Here is a 25,173-nt window from a genome sequence, read left to right as displayed (position 1 = left end):
GCTTTCTTTTAAGATAAGGGCATGAATTGCTGTCTTGATGGCTGTAACATAAAAGCGATCTTGACAATGATTCTCTTAGATGGAGGAGGAAAGAGATTTCAACAGTTGCAGCCTTCCTCTACTACTTCCAGAATCCAAGAATCTCAAATAGATTCCTCCTATTGTTGAAATGCTTTATCCTTCCTCCAACTGGCTGCTTTGGGCCAATTTCAGCATAATCTGGAGTGCTGAGAATTCGTTAGGGAAGCAGGCCTTCTGTATGGTTTAATACTTAAATCTTCTTCCTCTTTGTTTCTTCGAGTTGTAATTAGATTCCATTATAGGGAATTGTCTAAATGAAGATTTAGATCCACTTAGCCTAAAAAGAAGAGGAATGGACTGATGGGTGGAAGAAGAGTGTTTCTTTTCCTTGAATATTTTATGTAGTCTTTCTTCAAGCTCAAGAACAAAAATATTGTTTTCTTTGAAAGGTAGATGCAGGGCTGTATTCTTTTGTGCTTAAACAGTTTGCCAGTCTCTCAGAAATATGTTTCTACAGGCACTACCATAGCTGCATCAGAAAGAACTGCTGCTCTAACCACATGGAAGGAGATATCCAAAAGAAAATCATACGGTCCTTCCAGGTTTTCTAAAACAGCTGTACTTTCAGATCCTCCTTGAACAGTTCTTTAACCCATTGGCTGCTTTGAACGTTCTGCGCCAGTTGAACGTTTGAAGAAACGGGTGGGGCCGCGTCGGCCAACAGATGGGCGCAGCACTACCAAGGTAGTGCTCGCGACGACCGTTGGCCGACGGCAGCAGCCAACAGGTTAAAGCCTGATGTATAACTTTGGCTCATGCAGTCAAGTCCTGCATCATGCCCCTGAACACAGTGTGCATAATGCCCCCGATGATACCCCTGAACGCTGTGTGCATCATGCCCCTGATCATGTGCCTCTGAACATAGAGACTCACATCTCACTCCAGTACAATGTTGCTTCTGCTCCCTAAACACTCTCTTCACTAAGTGCTAGATAATATCCCCTCAAAGCACTACCGAATACCCCCGAGCACGGCGTGAATGCACTCTTCGCTAACAATGTAAGTATGCCTTTGGGTGCAGTGTGAGGGTGCTCCATTGTTTTATATTTTTTTGTACCTTTGGTATGATTGGTAACATGCTCCTTCTGTTATTGCAGAGCACGGGATGCTTCCTTTGTTTACATGCCGCTCTATGTACCGATCAAGCTGAGGGGCCGATTCACAGAATTAACTTAAGACAAAATCCTAAACTTACTACTTTTGGTATTCACAGAAGGCATTTAGTAGTAGTAGAGTTAGGATTTTGTCTTAAGTTTGACTTAAGACAAACTTAAGACAGACTTAAGACAGACTTAAGACAGACTTAAGACAGACTTAAGACAGACTTAAGACAGACTTAAGACAGACTTAAGGCAGACTTAAGACAGACTTAAGGCAGACTTAAGACAGACTTAAGACAGACTTAAGACAGACTTAAGACAAAATCCTAACTTAAGTCTGTCTTAAGTTTGTCTTAAGTCAAACTTATGACAAAATCCTAACTTTACTACTACTAAATGCCTTCTGTGAATACCAAAAGTAGTAAGTTTAGGATTTTGTCTTAAGTTAGTTCTGTGAATCAGGCACTGAGATCTTGCGAGATCTTGGTGGCCATTTTGAGTGAGGCTGGGTGCTGTCACTGGTGTTCGCATTCTCACAAGGAGGATGTTTTACCTCAAGGGCACCCGCCTGAGCTGAACTCAACGTTGGAGCCCAAGCCTACCAGAGAACAAGTATCATCATTAGTGTAGCATCCCCCCTAGACTGGTAGCATGCAATGAATCACGCCACACACAGAGCTGGTTATTACACGTCTTCATTCTTCAGAGTGTAACCGTAAACTGAAACGTAATGCGTCATGAATTTATCAACCCCACCCAAACACTTACGTCATTGAGCTAAGGAGTCCATTTGAAACAGTAAGGGTCCCGCGCTCTATAATGCACAAGACACTACACTTACCTGACCATGGAAATGCACCGTTCACCCCACAACATCCAGATAACTATTTTGCTAGAATCTGAAAGATAAAAAGACAACCAATTAAAGTCAGGTAAGGTACCACGCACCGCGCATACATGCACACTAAATTAAGTTGCAAAAAACTATAAAAGCAATCAAATCATCAAGATGGTAGCCAGTGTCAGATCAAGGACAGTGTTTCTTTGTATTTTAATGTTTTTCTGTCACCAAAAACATATTCCGCTACCAGAGGCTAACGCTGCAAATAGAGACTAACACTGCTTCCAGCTGCTACCAGTGACTAATAATACCACTTACTTCGTTGTGCACCAGTGTGCTTAACGGTCTATTTGTTTACAAATATCACAGACATTCCTAAATCAACAAGTGGAACTTCGTGAGATAATAGGTGATTGATCTGTTAATGGTTGTTCGGTATTTGGCATAACCACCTATTGTATTAGTGGAAGGTTATGCATATGACATACCTCTGTTTCCTTTTGTGCAGACATTGTGTACAATAACATGAGGAAACAAAGATCCTAGAGTCCCCGGGTGAGAAGTAGCACCGTATCCACATACGTGCACGACGCACCACTTCAGAAGACAAGACTAGCTGATCACAGGTATCTACAGTTGACATAATGATTTCCTCAAACAGGGTAGAGAGAAAGACATTCAGAATGGAAGATATAAGGTATTCATGACTGTCTTATTGGGCTTTCGGAGTTGATCCTCATCATCAACATGGGGCAATTCAAGGGCTTCTCAAGTAGGTCAATAGCTCTGCGAGGCCTTGGGCTTCTAAGGTAAGTCCACATCATCTGATACATACATGCTGCATAGATGCCAGCCCTCAAGTCAGGATTCGACACAGAATATAACTTCTTTAGAGCTGAGTCTACTCTTATATCTGTGGAATCTGAATCCTTCAACATTTTCATCTCTACATAAGCATTCGTAAAAGTTATCTCTGGATCGCAGACAGCAATACCTCTCCAAAAGAAAGATTCTCAGTTATTCTTGATCAACTACCGTCATATTTCTCTTCTGGATGCATCAGGAAGGATCTTCGCAGCCAGCATATTAGAACATCTTTAGGACTGAGCTTTGTCTAAAGGAATTAGACCATGCGAACAGGCTGTATTCCGACCAAACCACTCTGTAATGGTTACCATCGCAATTGTACAGACCTTAATATGTACAATGTGTGGTTAGAAAATCGCAAATTCTATAGCGCTTTTATTGACTTCTTGAACGTTTTTTGCAAAGTCGACACGGCGACCCTCTGTGAGAAACAGATCTCACTGGGCATACCGTCGGATTTATTAAAACAATTTTTAGGATTGCATTACTCCACTACTGCAGGGCATTAATGGAAAGGAGTAAGGGACTAACACGAACAATTCAGACAAATAACCGCCTAAAAGAGAGCTGTCTGTTGGCCTCACATTCTTTTTTTATATATCTTCATGATCTTCCCACTCAATTTGTAAATATTAGGAATATTCCTCCACGGTTTACATTTTATGATCTACTAGTATTACTGTATGCAGGTGATGATGTTTTATTTGCTCTTACATCAGCAGGCTTAAAAATAAATTAAAGCTTTGAATGAATATGCAGGAAAAAACTGTTTACAAATTAACATCACTAAGGCCAAAATAAGGGATTTTAAGGGAAGAAAGTTGGTACATAGGTAGAACACCAATTGAAATGGTAAAATCATACATGTATTCAGGAAAAGACTCCCAGAGCCTCGATAATATTCATTTTAAACATTTAGGAAACAAGGTCTTAGGGTATATGGCAGCATTAAATCTGTTTATAAATTTTCTGGAGGGAGACATTTTAAACACTTAGTAGAATTTACAGAGTAAATATCCCTCTGGTTCTTGCACTGAAGTATATAACCATTTAGCAATGGTACTTTTTAAACCAATACAAAGGCACAATTCTTCGTAACCTGGCTATGATAAGCCCAGGAGTCCCTTTGCCGGTGTTTCTTTTGATAGTCAATATTATCGATTTTGTGAAAAGACAATAATAGAACCAGAGTATAAACAGCACAGCATTTCAGCCAGCATAATTACAGATGACATTAGGCGAGTAAAAGATTATTATGTTGGTAGACATTGCCGTATCTATGCCCGCCGAATTATACATAAGAATGGACCCAGAAAAGACGGGGGGGCTGATTAACCCACCATTCCCAACCATTTGCCCCAAATTTTCTGATGCTTGGCCGGGCATCCACTGGCCTCGTACAGTGGAAGTTCTTGTGTGGCGCACCAGTCTACACCTTTGCGCCATTTGGTTATGTTAGGCGGGAGGGGATTCTTCCATGCCATTGCAATGTATCGCTTGGCCACCACAAGGGCGGTGCCTAAGAATAACGTGTCTGCTCTAGGTCCATCCAGCCCGTCTGTGACCCCTAGCAGTATATTCAAGGGGTTGTGAGGTACGTCCCAGTAGGAAGCTATGAGGGGGCAAGACCATACCATATGGAAAAAATCAGCATACTCAGCCCCACATCGTGTACAAGATGGGTGTGGCATTAGGCCTGCACTATGTACGCGGACAGGGTGAGATAGGTGAGATAATAGATATGTAGGTAGTATAGGTTGACCAAGCAGAGTCTGGCTGAGACAGTGATGGTCTTGGGGGCCATCAAGGCATCTCTCCAGTCATCGTCTTCCAGAGTACCTAGCCAGGCCTCCCATCTAGTTCTCAGTGGGTCAAGGGAGGTGGGACCATTGTTAGTTAAGGAACGATAAATGGGTGATAACCCCCTCTCCCCAAGTCCCCCATTGTGATTTGAGCCTCTAAGGGGCTGTGCTCTGGAAGCAAAGTGGCTGTTACTATATGTACGCTGAGTGCGTGGTGGAGTTGTAAGTAGTTATAAAACTGTGACGGGTGGAGTGAGTGTCTGGTTTGAAAGTCCGAGAAGGTACGTATATGGTCGCCGATCCAAAAGTCGCTGAGTTGCGAGATACCAATAAGATCCCGGCCCTGGAAACCCTCTAGGCCCACCACTTCATGTAGCCATGTGCCTTGCCAGAGGTGTTTACTGGGTCAGCCTATTCCCCCATTGGGTATGACGCAGGGAGGCACGCCAGGCTAGCAGATCTGCGTGGGTTACTGTGGGTAAGGTCTTGGGGATGGGTCCCCCGTAAATCACGTTTTTCTCCTTCTTTCTCGTCTGCCTTAACACAATCCCCCCTCTGGTTCCCTCCTCTCCCCTCACCTTCTCAAAGAACACTATTCCTGTCCCCCTCTACCTTCTCTCCCCCCCTATGATTTTTCCATTTATGTTGTAATGACTGTGCAACAAATGTTTAAAATATTGTACCTTGTAACGCGCTATTTATGTTCCTTATGAAAAGTTCTCTGATACCTCCGGGTTTAGCGCTATATAAAACTCAAATAAAAATAAACAAACATCATAGTCTGGACCCAAGAGAGTCCCAGATCCCTCAACCCGGTCCTATAGGCGAGGTCAGACCAGCCCCCATTGAACCAATTGTGCAGTAATAGGAGGCAGATTGCTATGTAGTATGGATACAAGTTTATCATACCCATGCCTCTGTCGATGAGTGGAATTTGGCAGCGGAAGAGGGCCATGCGTGGTGTGAACCACTCCAGAGGAACCTTGCTATCAAACTGCCCAACTCCCTGAACCAGTGCCGGGGAATATAGAATGGGGTATTTTGAATGACGTAGAGAAATCGGGGACGAATCATCATTTTAAAAAGTGCTACTCTACCTAATGGGTTGAGCGGTAGGGTTTGTCACTTCTGGAGGTCTTTTGGCTTTTGTGACTAGTGGGGTGATATTACACACCCAGGCCAGCTCAGGGAGCAGGGCGACCCAGATTCCTGAATATTTAAACGATTTTCGTCTGATGGGGATGGTAGACTGCCAATCGTAGCACTCCCTAGATAGATGCAGGGGCACCAGGGTTGATTTTACGGAGTTCCAGCATAAGCCGGAGACTCGCTCGAAGGTACGGAGTATTTGTAAATATCTGGGGCCAGATTGGGCTGGCTCTGCGAGGAAGAGTAGGTCATCGTCTGCGTATAAGGCAATTTTGTCCTCATGAGAGCCTTTCCACTTCCAGCCCTGGACCCGGTCATCAGAACGAATGAGGGTGGCAAGGGGCTCCATTGCCAGAGCAAAAAGGAGAGTCGAGAGGGGACATCCCTGTCTCGTCCCTCTCCTGATTGGGAACGTGTCTGAGAGCGCTTCATTGACAAGGACCCTTGCGGTCGATTTGGAGAACAGGATTTGAACCAGAGGGCAGAAGTTGGGCCCATGCCCATCGCTGCCAGGACATCGTCCAGGTATCGCCAGTTGACCGAGTCAAGGGCTTTCTTGAAGTCTACTAGGAGAAGTGCCAAATAGGGTGTCAGTGACTGTCGGTTGGCCAAGGCTAGGTGGAGGCGCCTAAGGCAGTGTCTGGGACTTCGTGCCGGCATGAAGCCACACTGGTTGGGGTGGACCAGCCTGTTTAGGTATGACCTGAGACGCTGGGCTAGGACTGTGGTGTAAATTTTTACCTCTGTATTAATTAGGGATATGGGGCGGTTGTCGGTGTAGGCTGGTGATGGCAGCTGTGTTTTGGAAATAATGACTATCGTTGCCGTGTCGGTCTCTAAAGGGAGTGAGCCCCTTTCTACGGCTTCTGTATAGAGGGTCTTGAGGTGTGGGACCAGTATGTCACAGTAGGCGGAGTAGTACTCCTGTGGGTAGCCGCCGGGGCCAGGAGTTTTCCCAGCTGCTACGTGCGAGAGGGCGTCTTGTATTTATACGTGTTTGATTGGGACATCCATTCTAGCTGATTTAACTGCATTAAGTTTAGGAAGATGGAGGTTTTCTAGGGTGATAAGGTCTGATAGTGAGAGTTCAGGCCTCTGGGCCGAGTAAAGATTGGAGTAAGCGAAGGATTGGGCCATAGCTCTGGGTAAATGGTGGGTAATCCCTTCAGAATCTCAGATTTCTAGAATTATCCGGTTCGTAAGGGGTATGACACTAACCTATGCAGTATTCTCCCATTTTGTCATCCCATCCATACACGCGAGCATTGGAGGGCCTCCATAGGAGCTTTGCCGAATCCAGTTAGATCTGTTTAATTTAACCAATCACCAGTGCCAGCTGGCGCAACTGGGGCTCATTTGTTGCTCCGGATGAGCTCCTTTCAAGTCAGGACCTTGGGCCTCAAGGAAGGCGAGCCTGCTATCCTGGGCTGCTCGTTGGGCTTTAAGGTGACCATTGGCGAAACCACGGATGGTGGAGTTACCTGCCTCCCACAGGGTACCCGGAGAGGAGACAGAGTCTTTATTAGTGAGAAAGTACTGTTTAAGTTCCCCTTCAATTGCTTCTTTGTATTTCCAGTCTTGGAGAAACCAGGCATTCATCCTCCACAACGGGCTGAGTGTACCAAGGGGGTCACCTATGGTTAGGAGCAGAGGTAAGTGATCCGAGATACCTCGGGGAAAGATACGTATTTCTCTGACCTTGCGTCATTCGGGGGCCGGCATAAACATCATGTTGATGCTGGCCTGAGTGTGGTGCGCTGCTGAGGTGTGGGTGTACTGGGTGTCTTGTGGGCTCCACGACCCCCATACGTCACAGATACCCATGCCATCGGTCCAGATTCCCAATTACCTGGCATGTAGGATGCAGGAGACAGAGGGGTCCCTTTGGTATGAAGTCTGTGTTGCATGACAGCATTGAAGTCTCCTCCCAACATCATTGTTCCCAGCGGTAAGGAGCTAATCACCTCCCCAATGTTGCTTAAAGTGTGTATAGGCATGGCACCATGAATATAATTGGAGAGGACGTTGAAGGTGTTGTCGCCCATTGTTAAGGAGAGAGCAACAAAGCGACCGTGGGGATCCCTGGTGATTTGAGTAGGTACGAAGGGCAAGTTGTGCTTCAGGAGGATCACCACCCCGCGTGAACCCCTTGTGAAGCCTGAGTGCCAGGATCTGTTGAACCCGTATCTTGCGAGGAAGGGACAGAGATTACCCATGAGATGTGTTTCTTGGAGCAGGAGTATGTCGGGGTGTATCTTTGGGCATGCCGCAGAACAGCGGTTAGCTTGATTCTGTCCAGCAGGCCGTTGACATTCCATGACATTCCCCGGAGAGAGTCTCCTCTATGTATCGCCTGTGCCCACGGGAATTCCGGGAACCCGACATGTGGTGGGAGTGTTTGGGTGACGGGTAGTGTTGGTTGGAGGCCTTGTCTGTTGGTATGTAGTTGTTGTGTAAGGTTGTGCTGGTGTAAGGCTGAAGTGCTGTGAACTTTGAACTATCATAATAGTGTGGTTTTGGTAGGATAGGGTTTTCTGAATGCAGGCCTGCCGTAGGCGGGATTCAGTTTCAGTAATGCGTGCTGACGCATTACGGAGATCCTGGCGAAGCAGAGCCTTATGGACCTGGACCACCCCAATCTTGTTTTGAACCGAAGCCTGTGAAGCACTGATGGCTTGCAAGATCGTATTAAGGTCGCATCCCGCCGGTGTGGGTCCCCCCATGGTCCCGAACAGGGCTCCAGCATCCCTGACAGCGTACTCTTACTAATTGATTTTGGTCTGTGTTGCAGGCGGTTTCGGACCATGGTCTTTTGCCATGGTTGGTGGAGACGAAAGGTAGGCAGTGGATGTTGGTGGCGCTGTTGAGAGTTGGGCGGTTTTACAGTGATTCTCGCAGTCGGCTTTGTACAGACATCCCAGGTTCACGTGGGCATTTGCTGATCTCTTGGGGCGGCGGGGGGTGGGTGGGAGTCTCGGTATCTCTCTGATCAGGTCGATTACTTGTGTCGAGATAGGATTGCGACTTCATGCAGAGCAGGGCTCCACCGTCAATGCATCAGAGCCACAGTAGTGATGAGGGTAGGCAAGTCTCTGGGACACGGCCACTTCAGCCTGAAGTTTGTTCGACTCCCTGATACGTTGTGTGCAGGGCAGATCGGGTTGGTAGCGGAGTGGGGCTAAGTCAGGTGATCACCCTGTAGTCCGTTTTCCTTGGTAGTTGTTGTCCGTAGGATGTAGGGTTAAGGTCTACCACCTATGCGGCGCAGAAGGGATGCACTCGGTCTCCCTCAGGCGTCTAGAGTCCAGTTGGGGTTTTCCGATGGAGTAACTGAGTGGGATAGCAAGTGCACCCCATAGCTCAGTGAGGAGGCCATAGAGTGGAATCCGGGGGGCCCAGCAGGGAAGGGAGGAGGGACAGAAACCCACCGCTGCGTGAATTCACAACCGATCACCCTACCTGTAGGCATTCAGTGTCAATCCGCGTTGCTGCTCAGAACTATGGTGAATTTGGATCTCTTCCTTCAGTGGAGTCAAAGCTATGCACTCCACTCCTAGGTCTCACCAGTCCCCCAGGCCTAGGGTGAGCGCCTCTGCATCCAGGGCTCCTGCGATTCAGGAAGCGAGCCACCACCAGGCTCCGAACCGCCTCAGAGGCTCAATAGTCAGGAGGGAGGGAGGGGGTTTAGGCCTTCATTGGGTGCGGGATAAGCACGCACTGAGATCCACTCTCCTTCAGGGTCAGCCCCAGTGATTGAACAGGCATCCAGGGCCCAGATGCAGGCCGGTCCACACAGGCCTTCAGTTGTGCTCGCCTCAGATGTATGAGAGGCTGTGCCAGGCGGGGTGGAGAACGGGTCCAGGGCTAATCATCGCGTTGTTGTGTTGGTGGCACCCTTGGACCTCTGATTGCTGCCACAACCCGACGCGGGTTTCACAGGAACGTGGCAGGCACCGCCAGGTTGTTTTGAAGTGGGAGGGTGAGATCAGGCCCCTATGCTCCTGTGCGATGGGTGTGGCCTGCCATTTTATCCGAGGTGCAGCCGGAAGGCCCAGGCCCACCGGGGAAGGGAGGGGGGACCGTGGCCCGCTGCTGTGCAAACCTGCCGCCAAACTCCCCACCCGAGGTCAGCCAGGCGCCGCCCGAGCCGCCGGATGACAAAGCCATTTCCTCTCCCTCTGCGGTGTCAGGGCTCCGGCTCTCCCTCCCAAGACTTGCCAGTCCACCAGGTCCAGGGCGGGTGCTCCGCACCAGAGGCTCCCACGGCCCAGAGAAGGGGCTCTCCCCACGATCCACGCCCCTTCGGAGCAGGAGGTGGACACAGAATAGTCCTGCAGAGACTTAATGATCAGGATGGAAGGGAGTGGAGGAGAACTCCAACAGAGGCCCCCACTACGAAACCACCGCAGCCGATCCCCGCCGGCACGGGTTCCGGCTGTCGTCAGGGGTGGGATAGGCACGCCTTCGGTCTCCACCCTCTCTCAGGGACAGCTCCGGTGCGTGACTCAACACCCAGGGCCCAGATGCACGCCAACCCACGCGGACCTTCAGCTGCGTCCACTCCAGGCCCCGGTGGCTCCTTGACGGAGAGCTCTCCCCAACCCCCTCTGGGGTACGCAAAAGTCTTCGTCACTCACTGGTCCGCGCGGGAGACGCCGCCAAGCAGGTGGCTCCCACGCCACACCAGACCAGGACACCGGGTAAGTCTGCAGGCCAGAGTGTGGTTTCAGGGCCAGGCGCCGCGTCTTTACATTTATGGTTTTCCCGGGCCCTCTGATTGCTAGTCTTACTTGATGTGAGTGTCCCAGGAATGCAGCGGGCCGCCTTTACACCATTACAAGGTGGGAGGATGATCTCTGGTCCTTATGCTGTTCTGTGGACCCACGGGTAGTTTAACCATGCGTTTTATAAATGGAACTGAACTGAGGCGAGCGCAAGCTGCCATTTTGTCTTGGATGAAGTCGGGAGTCCCGGGGCGGATCTGATCGATGCACTTCGCGCCTCATGGTTCTGCTTCACGCCAATGTCCACCCCTGGCTGCAGCGGAGTGGATGCCAGTGCTGGAGGGGAAGATTAGCTGCCGATGGTGGCGGATGACAGAGGGGTCCAGAGCACTCTCAGAGTGCATCCGCCATCTTGATGCTCCAAGCCACGCCCCCCTGCTGGTTTTATGACCAGAACTTGATCTTACTAGTTCATATGCCGTGGCAATGGCAACAATAGTTTGATGGGTATATAACTGTAACGGGGAGGTCCCGGATCCGCCAGGCTTACCTGTTTCACCTCTTTCTAACCAACACACAGGGGCCTGGAGAAACACGGATGTCCTCGGCGACAAGGAGCCCGAAGAGAGTGGTGAGCCCTGTTTCTTTAATTGGGCGGAGCTAGACCAGGACTACGTCAACTGGCACGCCCCCGTGCCACAGGTAAAGACAGCACCAGAAAGCACACAGGTGTGTGTTACACCTGGAGGCGACGGAGGTGAGAGCGACGGAAGGCGAGGCGGAGAAGAGGAAGAGTGCGGAGCAGAGCGGAGATCAGAGAAGAAGTCGGAGGAGAGGCGGAAGCAGACGGGTGGAGACGAAAGCGGACCGGAGCGGAGTCTGGAGGCGGAGTGGAGACCAGAGGAGGAGAGAGACCATCGGAGGAAGGAGGTGACGGCCGGAGAAGGGGACGGAGAGAAGGGCGGCGGGATCAGAAGATCCGGAAGAGGCGAACCAGACAAGCCAGGAGGCCAACCGGAAGGCGCTTCGCCCAGCCACACTTCATGGGAAGTGTGGCTACCTGAGGTACGATCAAGGCTTTCAAGTTGGGCGGGATTCAAGAGGGCTAAACCCCCGTAGAGGCACCAGAGACGCCTCCTGTGCACTACCCCTCCTTCACTACCCCGGCACTGTGGTCCATAGCTGATTTTCGTGCACGTGTGTTCCCTCACTCCCTTCCCTGTGCCTTTCGGCAGTACACCCGTCTAAAGCTGTGCTATCCTTTTTTTCATTCGGATCAGCGAGACTTCACGACATCGTGGAGGAAGAAGCACGGACCACAAGTCCCAGAAGACACCGGGACGACCGCCAGACCGCTGTGGAGAAGCGCCAGCATAGACAGACTGAGGAGACCGAAAGCCCCCTGCCCTACTACAGAAAGACGATACACAGGAAAAAGACATTCAAGTTAATAAAGCCTGCGTTACCTAAAGTTCCTGTGTCCGTAAGTCTATTTGAGGAGCAATTGGCAGCGCTTACACCGACCCCATTGAGCAGGGGCGAACCACAATAACTTATTTCATGCAAAAGAAGGTTCTCTCAAAGATATATTGAGGCAGGAATCGCTAGAAGTACACAAAAAGAACATACTTGTATGGAAAATCTAAAATTGGTGTTAAATCAACTGGAATGTAAGATGGAATGTGTGTGTGTCTAGACCGTGCACAACTTACATTTTTCTTAAAACCTTGATTCCAAGATGAATTCTCCCTTTAATGATGTGTGAACTCTGGAAGTGCATACTGTTACTGTGTAGCGATGTCCTTTTTTAACAACGATGGAATATCTCTTGCTGCTCAGAATATTACAGTGTTACTGCTCTCCCTTTCACGATGTGTGCTCTCTGGCAGCTCAGCCTGTAGTCGTGTATTGATGTCACTTTCACAATATGTGATCTGTGGCAGCTTAGAATATTTTAGTGTTACTGCTCGCCCTTTTCATGAAGAGTGACCTCTGGCAGCTCAGAATGTTACTGTTACTGATATCCCTTTCACAATGTGTGATCTCTGGCAGCTCTAAATGTTACTGATGTCCCGTTCACGATGTGTGAGAATGCTACAGTGTTACTGCTCACCCTTTTCATGATGTGTGTTCTCTGGCAGCTCAGTCTCCTAATATCTTGATGATGTCCAGCTCTGGATGCTACTGGTCTCCCCTTTCACAATGGGCGATTTCCTGCCTCTCAGAAATATAAAATGCCCATAACACAACAGTTACAAGGCTGTGTTGGCTGGTTTTAAGAAAACGGGTTGCCGTTCATGCCTCTGCCCTCTGAAGGCTGGCCCTAGGCTTTGCACATCAGAGATGGACGAAGCTCGCAGGTGTAATGCTGCAGAGGGATCTCAGCCTGGCTGTCAAACCCCTGGTGGCTCGAGCTAAGACCCGGTAAAAGCCTCTGGTCTGCTGAGGTCTTGGCGCCCCTCATCCTGAGAGATCAAACTTGATGGCCCGAGGTCCCCCGCCCCTTGGCCCAGCAGGCTCTTTTTAATGTTATTTAATGCACCCGACAGATAGGTTCAAGGGCCCCAGAGAGGTTCAGTGACACCAACCCGGAACAGCTTCCGGTACATGAAGGACCAACCAACCCTGGAGAAATCCTGCACTCTTGGGACAGCAGAACTGTACACATGTACATTGGTGGTCACACACTGGAGCAGGAAGAGGTGCAAACGTATAACTCTGAGTGAACTATACTGCACTAACATCCAAATGCGCATTAAAATGTGCCTTTAAATGCACATTTTAATAATATCCTTTTTACCCTATTATGAATGCATGTAAAAGGATGCCTTTTAAGAAAACCTTGATCTCAGATCCTACAAGTGACCACACATCACAACCTATAAACAATGATGACCTGTAAACAAAGCCCCCCACCCCCAATAAAAATCACACTCAAGATCTATAATCAATATAACCTTTCACAGGTGTACTTGACCCCTAATGTTTTCCTAAATCTCAATTTTGTGCATCTTCCTGTGATTTAACAATATTTGTTTCTGTTAGGTTAACATTACGCTTCAGTGATGTCAGTTTGTGTTATATCTTGAGGGTTACGATCAGGTGACATACTTCCTAGGATACAGGGTCGAAGATCATATACCACTTCCTATGATGTCAAAGGGTCTGTGATGTCACTTCCGTTACCTCTGGCAATTTAGTGAATTGTCCTCTGCCTCTTCCCTCCCTCCTTTCCTACGAATGACAATGTCCTGCTGACATGATAAAATTTCGTTATTTTACCAAAGGCCAGGGGTATGTGGGCCCAGCTCTTTCGTCCTTCTTCACGATCATAGAAGGTTTTCATGTCCCTGATATAATCAGGGGAGTAGTTTCAGGGGGTGTTTGGGATGTTACACCCCCCTAAGAAATGGATTATGTAGTAAATAGTTGGGTAAATGTGCATACTCGGGTATGTCGAGGTGTTTGTCGCGTTTCACTTGAAACTTTGACATACACAAGCAGACAAAAACACACACACATTGTCACCTTTGATTTAAAGGTCTTAAAAATTGTTATTATACAAAAAAAAAAAAAATTAAGAGCCCCTCTCAATCCGCCCTCCTCTTCCTTCCTACTGCTCCTTAACTCCCCCCCCCCTCGCCCCCACCTGCCCTGCTTCTCATATAATGTCCAGTGTGATTGTTGTCAAATCTGAAGCTCTCACCCCCTCAAACATACTGACCAAGCTACACCCTGCATACAAGGCATAAACATGCCACACTTTTATACACAAACGTACAGCTGTGTCACATTAGCATTATCAGCATAAAGACGTATGTACCTCACCTGCAGAAGCATGTCTGGTGGCGCTGTACCAGCGAGAGACTGCACCGTCCAACTGTGACAGAGCAGGGATGATGGCAGACATTACAGCAGCACGACGCATGCGCAGACACAGGACTCGGTGGATGATATGCTGTTACTAGGCAAACTGCAGTGTGTGGCGTCTCATACATGCGCATGCGCAGGCCGTCTCCCTAAGAATGCACCAATGAGCAGTGTCTCATCCCTGCGCGCACTTTCGTAAGCAACTGACAGGTGTTATGTGCGCATGCGTATATAACACATGTCACACTGTTATCCCCGTCGTGAGTTCGCCTTTTCAAACCTTCTATATGAAAAAACTATGAACAAATTAAACTGTAATCTGGAAATTTCAAGGGCAGTCACAAGATGTGCAAGTCTTCCGGGAATAAAAGCGCCCTTGCACATTTGATTAAAATAAATGTGCTGTCCCAACATTCTTCCTCTCTTGAACCTAGAATATTTATATACATATAACACTGATTTAGAACAAAAAAAGACTAATAACCTACAGAGAGCAGCTGGGACTAATATACAAAAAAAATCTTAAACCTAAACTCCCAACCTATTCCAAAGCAGTCTCTTTCAGTTTGGACAGCAATGCACTGGCCTCTATAGTAGTACTTGAAATAGCTCCTACACAGGATGGCAGTACATTGGATGGCTCCACATATGGTCCAGCTATTTCACATTAACTTGGGCTTGCATTGTCTAATACAAAGCAAGCAATAAGGTGATATCCAATTAACTTATATCCACTTTTTAGGTCTCGCTCTCGAGACCTATTGTTCTTGAGATGCCTCTCAAGGGAGACAGACCGGGGCACGCGCTGATTCTGTTATGTGGACGGGCTTCCCAGAAACTGTGCACAGCAAGTCAGCCTCTCGACTCTCAATCACGCGCGCACACACACACAGCCACACTCACGCATGCACACACACGCAGGCAATCACACCCCCTACTAAGCCCTACCCGCCCCACTGACCGGGCTACAGGCTCCGTCACATGGGGCTTCCCTCCCTTGCATCGGCGGCCTCTGCTCCTCCTACGTGCCTACAGCGTTTCACAGCCTCCCCTGGGGCGGGACTTCCTCCTTTCTGCCCTTCTCGTCCAATCACTTAGTGGGCGCGGGCCTCCCTCAGAAGGCGGAAGGCCCTCCCTTGGGGAGGCTGTGAAACGCTGTAGCGCCCTCACTGATGCATGCTGTCGCTAGCTGCCGTGATTCACTGGAGTGCCGGTGAGTTTTAGCAATGTGCGTGAGAAGGAGAAGTGGGCAAGCTTAACATCCCCTTGTTGTCTTTGTTCCGTGCCCACTACGAACTCAGCCCTCTCTGGGAACAGCCTCCCTCTACATCTTTTCCAAATGCTGTCTATATCCGCCCGCGTGCCAGGGTGGAAGCGGCCACTGCCTAAAGTGCTTTAATCTGGATTGTTCCTCCCTAAATACAGCCTCTCAGCGTGGGCTAGCGCTGCTCCTGGCCATCATTAGGCTGCCAGCAGTGGCGCGGCCGGCGCGCGCCGAGCGCCTACCTTATTGTGTAATGGTGGCATTAGCAAAACAAAGTAGCCGGCTCGGCCAGCGGCTCATACTACCGGACTGCTGCAGTAGTGTGGGAACCTGCTAATTATGCACAAACAACCACAGCATTCTGCTGAGTGTAAAGTTACTGGAATGTGTGTGCTGTATTTTTTCTTATGTTTTTTTTTATCACAGTTGAGTGGAAATGCGATGTGGACGGCGGCGGGTATGATTCCTCGTGGAGTCACAGTGACCCAGTTTTGTCTGATAATCCCTTTCAGTGATGCAGGTTTTGACGGCGTATCTCCGCCTGCCTTTCACCTTGCCTGGTTTCTTTTGGTTTTAAAATGCGCAGTTATTTATATAATATATGGCAGCAAATAGCCGAGCGTTCTCATCTGCGAGACAACATGAGTGATCGCCCCGGCTTTCGCCATGATAGGAAGACCACCATATTTTGGCTTATATCCGGATGTTAGCATCACTGAGGAGCGCTTTCTCCAGGCCCACTGTAGGCTCCAGCGGTTCAGCCTCTGTGACCCACACAAAAAAGTACCCGTATTCAGACACAGCACATGGCGCAGCATGACAACCGTTCCAACTCCAGCTTAAAAAACAGATATTTTGTATTTATTTTATTTTGGGGTGCTCTATGTGTGTGGCCTACTCCTCACATAGTATGGCACACTCTACATGGTCTACAGGGGAAACAGCATTGTCATTAGGTGTACAGTATGAGGACAATTCAGCAATTCTGTATGAATGCATGTGTTGAGTAGGGGTGATCAAGAGGGTAAGGGTCGTAAGGATGGAGAATCAATTATTTCTCATGACCTTCTCATCACTTCCGCCTCCCAGCTCTTACAAAATGAGATGTTTCACAGGCACCCAGTTACCTATCTAAAAGAAATATATATTTAAATTCTTACCCCTCCGTATAAAGGTAAATTTCTACTCACAAACCTCTTGTTTTGTCTATCGCCTTTAGGAGGCAGCTGCCCTGTTCCTCATTTCTCCCAAAGGAAGCTCTTGCTTACCTTTTGGGCACTATTTGAACTTTTCTATGCTCTCTGTGGATCGTGTTCTTGACTTTTGCTGGGATTGTGCCCTAATGTGTGTACATCCACATATCTGTGCTGGGTGGTACTTCCCCTGTGCTTGGCCTACCCTTCACTAGCTCATTGTGAAGCCTGAGGCCTGGGTTGTTGTTTCTTTTCTACCTGTTGGTGTCAGGCTCCCTTTATTCACATGGACTCCCTCGCCCCCTCCCGGGCTATTGGGGTTGGGTAACTAAACCACCCCGTTGCCTACTCCCTACCAAGCTTACACAAGGTGGTAACAAGACAGGCAGTCATGGTATTTGGCTATGGACTCTAGCTTGTCTATTTATTGACAACATTACATTTTAGCTATTGCCCTTTTAAATCACAATGCATTTTTATTTATGTTTTACAAAAGCAAAACAAAATCAAAACACAATGTCATTTACAATGTTAATAGCTCAAAATAATGTCATTGCGAGACCTATTGCATTGTAAATGCTTGTTATCGAATATCGAGCAACATTATTCACCTACAACAGAGTGGGGTACATGCCAAGAAGCAACAAACTACTAGGCCAATAATACACGCTCTAATATAATTTTTCCAACACCTCGTCATGGGGTAGGGAGCTGTTTGCCCAGAGGGGTTAGCATCTGCTGAACACTCTTTTGGGATTATTTTCAGGCTCTAAATTGTACAGCCTGTAAGGAACAACAGAGGACAAACCAAATTTTACATTGCCTGAATACAATTTTAATAGTCCACCCTCCAGTCCCTTACTTTTCCCCTATGATTACCGCATAGCAAACCCTTACTATTCTTGATCCCGTACACCAGGACTTTAAGTGGGCCGGGTCTCACCGGGTCTGAGCATCAGCAGTTTTTTAAAGAGGGCCTCGAAAAGGGTCTCTATCGGGCTCTGTTTTGTGCCCTGGCACAGGCGATCCTGCAGTGACAGCGGGCACATCGATGTGCGTGTGGTGAGTGTTGTAGGGGAAGGGAAATCCTTTAAAGAGAGTCATTTTCTCTCTGGATTTCCCTTCTCTTTTTGAAACTCAGGAGCAGCAACATTGTTGTGGTGTTACTAGGGCTTCAAGTGGAAGTGTTTTCAATATTATATACAAGCCATAGTTGCTGCTTATTTATCTTATGACACTGGCAAACATTGACAAAGCCAATAGTCCTGACTTGTAGGTGTGATGTGACTTGTTGTATCATATATCTGAACGCAATTACAGGAACAGCAAAATACAAGTCGGGCGGCACACTATGCTAAGCACAGATTTTTAGTTTACGTGGTTTTAAGCCACGCCCTTAATTACATTGACCACGCCTCTTTAAGATTCTGTATGAATGCATGTGTTGAGTAGGGGTGATCAAGAGGGTAAGGGTCGTAAGGATGGAGAATCAATTATTTCTCATGACCTTCTCATCACTTCCGCCTCCCAGCTCTTACAAAATGAGATGTTTCACAGGCACCCAGTTACCTATCTAAAAGAAATATATATTTAAATTCTTACCCCTCCGTATAAAGGTAAATTTCTACTCACAAACCTCTTGTTTTGTCTATCGCCTTTAGGAGGCAGCTGCCCTGTTCCTCATTTCTCCCAAAGGAAGCTCTTGCTTACCTTTTGGGCACTATTTGAACTTTTCTATGCTCTCTGTGGATCGTGTTCTTGACTTTTGCTGGGATTGTGCCCTAATGTGTGTACATCCACATATCTGTGCTGGGTGGTACTTCCCCTGTGCTTGGCCTACCCTTCACTAGCTCATTGTGAAGCCTGAGGCCTGGGTTGTTGTTTCTTTTCTACCTGTTGGTGTCAGGCTCCCTTTATTCACATGGACTCCCTCGCCCCCTCCCGGGCTATTGGGGTTGGGTAACTAAACCACCCCGTTGCCTACTCCCTACCAAGCTTACACAAGGTGGTAACAAGACAGGCAGTCATGGTATTTGGCTATGGACTCTAGCTTGTCTATTTATTGACAACATTACATTTTAGCTATTGCCCTTTTAAATCACAATGCATTTTTATTTATGTTTTACAAAAGCAAAACAAAATCAAAACACAATGTCATTTACAATGTTAATAGCTCAAAATAATGTCATTGCGAGACCTATTGCATTGTAAATGCTTGTTATCGAATATCGAGCAACATTATTCACCTACAACAGAGTGGGGTACATGCCAAGAAGCAACAAACTACTAGGCCAATAATACACGCTCTAATATAATTTTTCCAACACCTCGTCATGGGGTAGGGAGCTGTTTGCCCAGAGGGGTTAGCATCTGCTGAACACTCTTTTGGGATTATTTTCAGGCTCTAAATTGTACAGCCTGTAAGGAACAACAGAGGACAAACCAAATTTTACATTGCCTGAATACAATTTTAATAGTCCACCCTCCAGTCCCTTACTTTTCCCCTATGATTACCGCATAGCAAACCCTTACTATTCTTGATCCCGTACACCAGGACTTTAAGTGGGCCGGGTCTCACCGGGTCTGAGCATCAGCAGTTTTTTAAAGAGGGCCTGGAAAAGGGTCTCTATCGGGCTCTGTTTTGTGCCCTGGCACAGGCGATCCTGCAGTGACAGCGGGCACATCGATGTGCGTGTGGTGAGTGTTGTAGGGGAAGGGAAATCCTTTAAAGAGAGTCATTTTCTCTCTGGATTTCCCTTCTCTTTTTGAAACTCAGGAGCAGCAACATTGTTGTGGTGTTACTAGGGCTTCAAGTGGAAGTGTTTTCAATATTATATACAAGCCATAGTTGCTGCTTATTTATCTTATGACACTGGCAAACATTGACAAAGCCAATAGTCCTGACTTGTAGGTGTGATGTGACTTGTTGTATCATATATCTGAACGCAATTACAGGAACAGCAAAATACAAGTCGGGCGGCACACTATGCTAAGCACAGATTTTTAGTTTACGTGGTTTTAAGCCACGCCCTTAATTACATTGACCACGCCTCTTTAAGAGACCCCCCCCCCCAGTTTTTTTCATCCCACTTAAAGCCCTGCAGATCACAGCTAAGAAAAGTTCACCAAAAAGCCTCAGGAAGAGTTAACTCTGGGAGGGAGGGACGCAGAACGTTAGTTACTGTGAGTTAGAAGAAAGGTACAAAGGCATTGAGAAGTATGGTTTAAAATGTTAGAATACAAGAAGTCCAAGAAAAGTATGGATGCTACATTATAATGGTTTTGATAATTCAGTCAGATAGCTCAATCTACCTATGTGGATGGATTTGAATGTCTGATTAAAAATGTTTTATTAGATTTTAGCCTCAAGTGGTAGCCAATGGTAGACATGGTAAAGTGTTCTTTTCTCTCAGACAGTCCATGCTGTAGAGTGTATGGCTGCTTTTGGGGGTTGCAAGGTTATTGGCATTAGGCCAGATAGGATGATATTTTCTGCGTCTAATCCAGATATTATCTTTGAATAAATGGCTGACTTGAGTCTATTGTTACAGAGCTGAGATGTTATTCTTTGTAATTGATGATGGAGGATATTTGTGGTTTGGGCAAGTTTATTTACATGATGCTCAGATGAAAGTATATTGCCTGTATAAAGGCCTGTAATCTTGCTGATGTTGATGGGGTGGGATGGCAACCATTTTCAGTTTAAACATTGATTAAGGTGTCCAGGTGCTTTTGTTAGAGTTTCGAGATAGTGCATTGAGCTTTAAGAAGTTTTCTAATGCCCTTTAGAAGATCTTTTCCATGCAGCTTTGGGAGGTAGGCTCACTTTCAATCTGACAGAGATATTTCATAGCTCGGGAATTAATTTATGTAAGTTGCTCCTAAATTATATATAGCAATATTAGCTAATAGACAAATGATCTGGACAGGACGTCAATCCTCATACCTTTCTGCCACTGTAGAAGTCAAATGTTCTCCTGGAATGTTGTTAACCCCATAGTTGTGATCTTGACAATGCCAACACCCAAGAAAGTCTCGCAAGAGTCCCAGGTTGAGGAAGTCATCAACAACAAAGTGAGCCAGATTTTCCCCCACCGCAGGTGAGCACAAATACTAGAGAGAAAAAATGAAGTGTGTTTTTATAGATTCACATCTTAGCTTGTAGCATAACTATATTGGAGAGAAGTTGTGATTTTCTTTTGGCTGTAAAAGTGGTAATCAACAAGAGAGTTTAAAGTCTGCATACCTTTTTTTAGTAATGAATGCATATAGAAATCCCAGTAGTCCTTTTGGAAAACCTCATTATGTGAATTTGCTACTATTATGTGTCTTATTATTTGTAAATTCAATCTTTGGGGTCTAATCCCAATTTGAGTGATGAATGTATCAATACAGTGGAGTGGTGTGGCTCACTGATTAGAGGCGGCAGACCCGGAAGCAGAGAACAGCCCGGGACCAGGGTTCAATTCCCGACGCGGCAGGGTCGTGAACCAGGGTCAGCGGACTCGATAATTCTCGCCTCGGTGCCTAATCTAACCAGGGATCACACTCGGCAACTCTGGCCATTAGCTTGCCTTATCTCCACAACGGCCCCCCACTAACGCCAGGGATGCCTGGTTTCACCTTGGAGATACCCAGGAGGGAACATCTCACAGGGAAAGCCAGGACGGGTTCCCCAGCGGTCTATAGCGCCACGACGCCTACGGGTAGCAGTGCGCTTTACAAGACACACTCATTTACAAGACACACACATGCCCACATCCCATGACGCTTTCAAACCAGCCCCATCTGAAGAAAATAGAATTCCTCCTTATAAGCGGCCAGCTGAAGACCACAGCTGGATTGATTATTCATTATTATAGATTGATGATCTGTAGAATTGAAAGAGAGAACACCATCCTCTCTGCTCTACCAGCTAACTCCATCCTACCCCAGTCCGTTGGTCTCTGCGAAAGCAGACAGTTGTTGATTTACTGCTTTCTTCGCGATTTTAGCAAAGTAGGGGAGGAGGGAAATAGGTCGCAAGTTGTCTAGTTTTGCAAGGCTGATGTTGGGTTTTTTCCTCAAAGGGAGGACTATTGCTCTCTTCCAGGCAGCAGGTACTTGGCCTGATGCAAATGAGAGAGTGAGTAAGTGGCTAATGTATGGTTCCAGAGTGGTTAAGCTACCATAACGTTTTTTAGGTGGAGCTGGGTCATTAGGTGATCCTGATTTAATGCTGCCTGCTATATGGCATATTGATTCCCGTGAGGGCACTAAAAATGCCGAGAGGCAGTTGTTATTTTGTATAGTAGGGGTGGTTTCCGTTCTCCCACACCCTACTTTAGCTGCCTCTGGAAACGCCATATATATTTTGTCCACTTTGCTGGCGAAAAACTCTGCTATTTGATTGCAAGCTCTGACTGATCCATCTATCGGGGCTGTCAGTGGGGTGAGATCAGATAGTTCCTTGTATACTAGGAACATTTCTGTCATGGAATTGCTCGCATTCTTAATTCTGAGACAGTAATAGGTTCTCTTTGTTTTCCGGATGGTGGCATGATATTCTTTTAAGCCTTTCTTATATTCGGCTTTGTCTGTCTCAGAATATGACCTACGCCATTTCCTCTCTAAATTTTTGCATGAGGCTTTTAGTTCTCGTAGTTCAGAATCGAACCAGGGGGCAGATTTAGATTTCCTTACTGGCGCATTCAGAGTCCATGGGGCTGTGCGATCTAGCGCTTTTTGGATTCGTAGGTCTAGGATTTCGCAGGCAGAATCAATTTCCTCGACCTCGAGCGGGCCTTCAGATTTGACTATTTTATTAAATTCCTCTGGGCAAAATTTGGCCCATTTCCTGCGTTTGTTAGTAGTGGTGTTCCCATTCTGAAGTCCGCTTTCCGGGACCGCTACCCGAAATGGGACTAGAGAATGGTCAGACCAAATGACAAGCGTTGGAGGTGCTACGGTCAGAGTATTCCAGTTGGCGTAGATAGGGTACAAGAGATGGCCCTGGCAATGAGTGGGCATATCTGATTTTAGCAGCATCTGTATGCCTTCTAGTTCCTGTCTGAGTTCCTGCTCTTCGTTGTTTAGGGGATCGTCAAAATGATAGTTTAAAACCCCTAAGAGGAGGAGTCTCTCATGAGTGAGAGCAGAGAGTGTGAGAGTGTCCATCAGTTGCGTGGGAAAGCTGGCTCCAGGTCCCGGTGGGCGATATATTAAAAATCCCTGGAGACCGTATCCATGAGGCACTGCTAGGGAGAAGAAACCAGTCTCGCTTTTTCCAATGTATCTCTCTTCTAGAGTGCAAGTCAGCTCTTGTTTATGTATAATCGCAATCCCCCCCCCCTTTCCCCTTCTTCCTATCAACTCTCTTGATATCATATCCTGGTGGAAGCACGGCCAGTACATTTGGTGCAGACGCGGAGTGTAACCCTGTCTCCGTGAGGAATAGTGCGTCTGCCTGGTGATCCGTCAGATGCTCGTATATTTCCAGCTTGTGTTTCTCTAAAGACCGGCAGTTTAGCATGGCAAGATTTAATATTCTACCCTTGTGTCTCGATCCTAGTTGTCTGTTGAGAGTGAAAGGGCAATGTGCGCATGTTTTGTCTCCATAGTTAATATTTAAGCTGTGCCGGCATATATTGTCAATGGGTGGACACAGGTTTCTAAGTTCCAGGGAACTATAGTGTTTCCGGAACGTAAGGCCCCCAGGGGTTGCTGCCCCTGGCCCCGGTCGGTCACAGACGGGCTTGCCTTTGGCGCGCTTCCGGCGAGCCCGCTGTGCCCGTCCGCTGCGCCTCCGGCAGAGGTCAGGCATTTGTAGCGGAAGTGGACGAGGGAGGGAGGGGCCAGGCAGCTGGAACGCTCCCCTTCCACCACCCCCAAGATGGCGTGTGTTGCTTCAATGCCGGGCCGTGTCAGCCCGTGAATCGGCTGTGGGGGACCAGCAGAGGTCTGTGGGCAGTGGGCGTCATTCGTGCATAGGTAAAATTCAAATTACAATTTTTAAAAGGCTTTCCGTCCAAAATCGACCTTCAGCCAGACACACACTTTAAAAAATAAAAACGTGCTCTGTACCTCCCGGCTATACGCCTCAAGAGGACAGTCTCAGCATTAAGAGCTACGGAGATTAAGTGGTGGTTTATGTACTCGCCAGAGGGAGGGAGGGGCCAGGCAGCTGGAACGCTCCCCTTCAACCACCCACAAGATGGCGTGTGTTGCTTCAATGCTGGCCCGTGTCAGCCCATGAATCGGCTGTGGGGGACCAGCAGAGGTCTGTGGGCAGTGGGCGTCACTCGTGCACAGGTAAAATTCAAATTACAATTTTTAAAAGGCTCTGCGTTTCAATTAGAAAACCTTCTTGGCTCTGTGTCACCAGGCAGAAGTCCAACATACGGCTAAGGACCTTCCTTTCTCAAGCTTGTTTCTGGCCATCACACTGATGATGAAATAGTAAAGATGAAAGAAAAAGCTGAACCTCTCAAGGCAGTAGAAGTAGATATACTTCAGACAGCTGCACAAGGTTAGGTACACCAGGCACTACCAATGGAGTTCAAACCCCATCCTGGCTCTCCCACCTACAGCAACAGTATCCCCAGAGCCAGAGATTTCCATACTAAAGAAAATCATCTAAACCCAATATAATGTGAAAGCCTACAACTTTCTAGAATTCTTGAGGGCGTAGGTCATGGGAACCTTGTAAACCCCCAACTCCGTTTCCCAATTCACTGGGGAAGCTGATACTTGGCGCCCAGAAGTATGGACTGCAATATTTAGCATAAATGGGTGCTACATATTGTATTTCTTGGAAGGCCATTCCTCTGCTAATTCTTCCAAAACCATTGTTAAAGTACCGACCCTGAGAAAACAAATGTCTGTCCTACTAGTAAAAAGGGCGATAGAGCAGGTACCACATGAACAAAAGGGCCTGGGAATATACACCAAATATTTTTTTGTGCATAAGAAAGGTCCAGTCGGAGAGGTCAGACTAATATAGATCTATGATTCACAAACAAATTCACTGATAAAAAGACATTTCATCAATAAAGAGAAATTTGGAATGCTCGTCCTATAGCAAACAATTCAGCATCTAACATGAGCCAATTGAACATGCATGATATAGCTTTAATAAGTAGGTTTTCACATACCAGTGGCTCCCTGACACAGGAAGTACTTGATAGTCATGGTAACAGAAAATCACTAACTACAGCCAGTATTGCCATTTAGTCTGAAATCTGCTCCTTGCTCCTTTTCTAAATATTTGAAAACATCAATTGAAACTAACCGCTGCATCGAAA

The 25,173-nt window shown here is 47.2% G+C and overlaps 1 long non-coding RNA gene across 1 annotated transcript in view; it reads right to left on the bottom strand.

Moving 5' to 3' along the window:
• Window positions 1-2,022: 2,022 nt before the first annotated feature.
• LOC147700375 (uncharacterized) overlaps window positions 2,023-25,173 on the bottom strand; it is a 97,038-nt gene continuing 73,887 nt past the window's right edge. The window contains exon 3 of the long non-coding RNA XR_015299416.1: window positions 2,023-2,080. This is a non-coding gene — a long non-coding RNA (uncharacterized LOC147700375). The remainder of the gene's footprint in view (window positions 2,081-25,173) is intronic.

Source organism: Lissotriton vulgaris, chromosome 8 (genome assembly GCF_964263255.1).
Source record: "Lissotriton vulgaris chromosome 8, aLisVul1.2, whole genome shotgun sequence".
Lineage (NCBI taxonomy): Eukaryota > Metazoa > Chordata > Amphibia > Caudata > Salamandridae > Lissotriton > Lissotriton vulgaris.
Note: the sequence above shows the minus strand (reverse complement) of the source record. Positions and strands in the feature narration are given on the sequence as shown.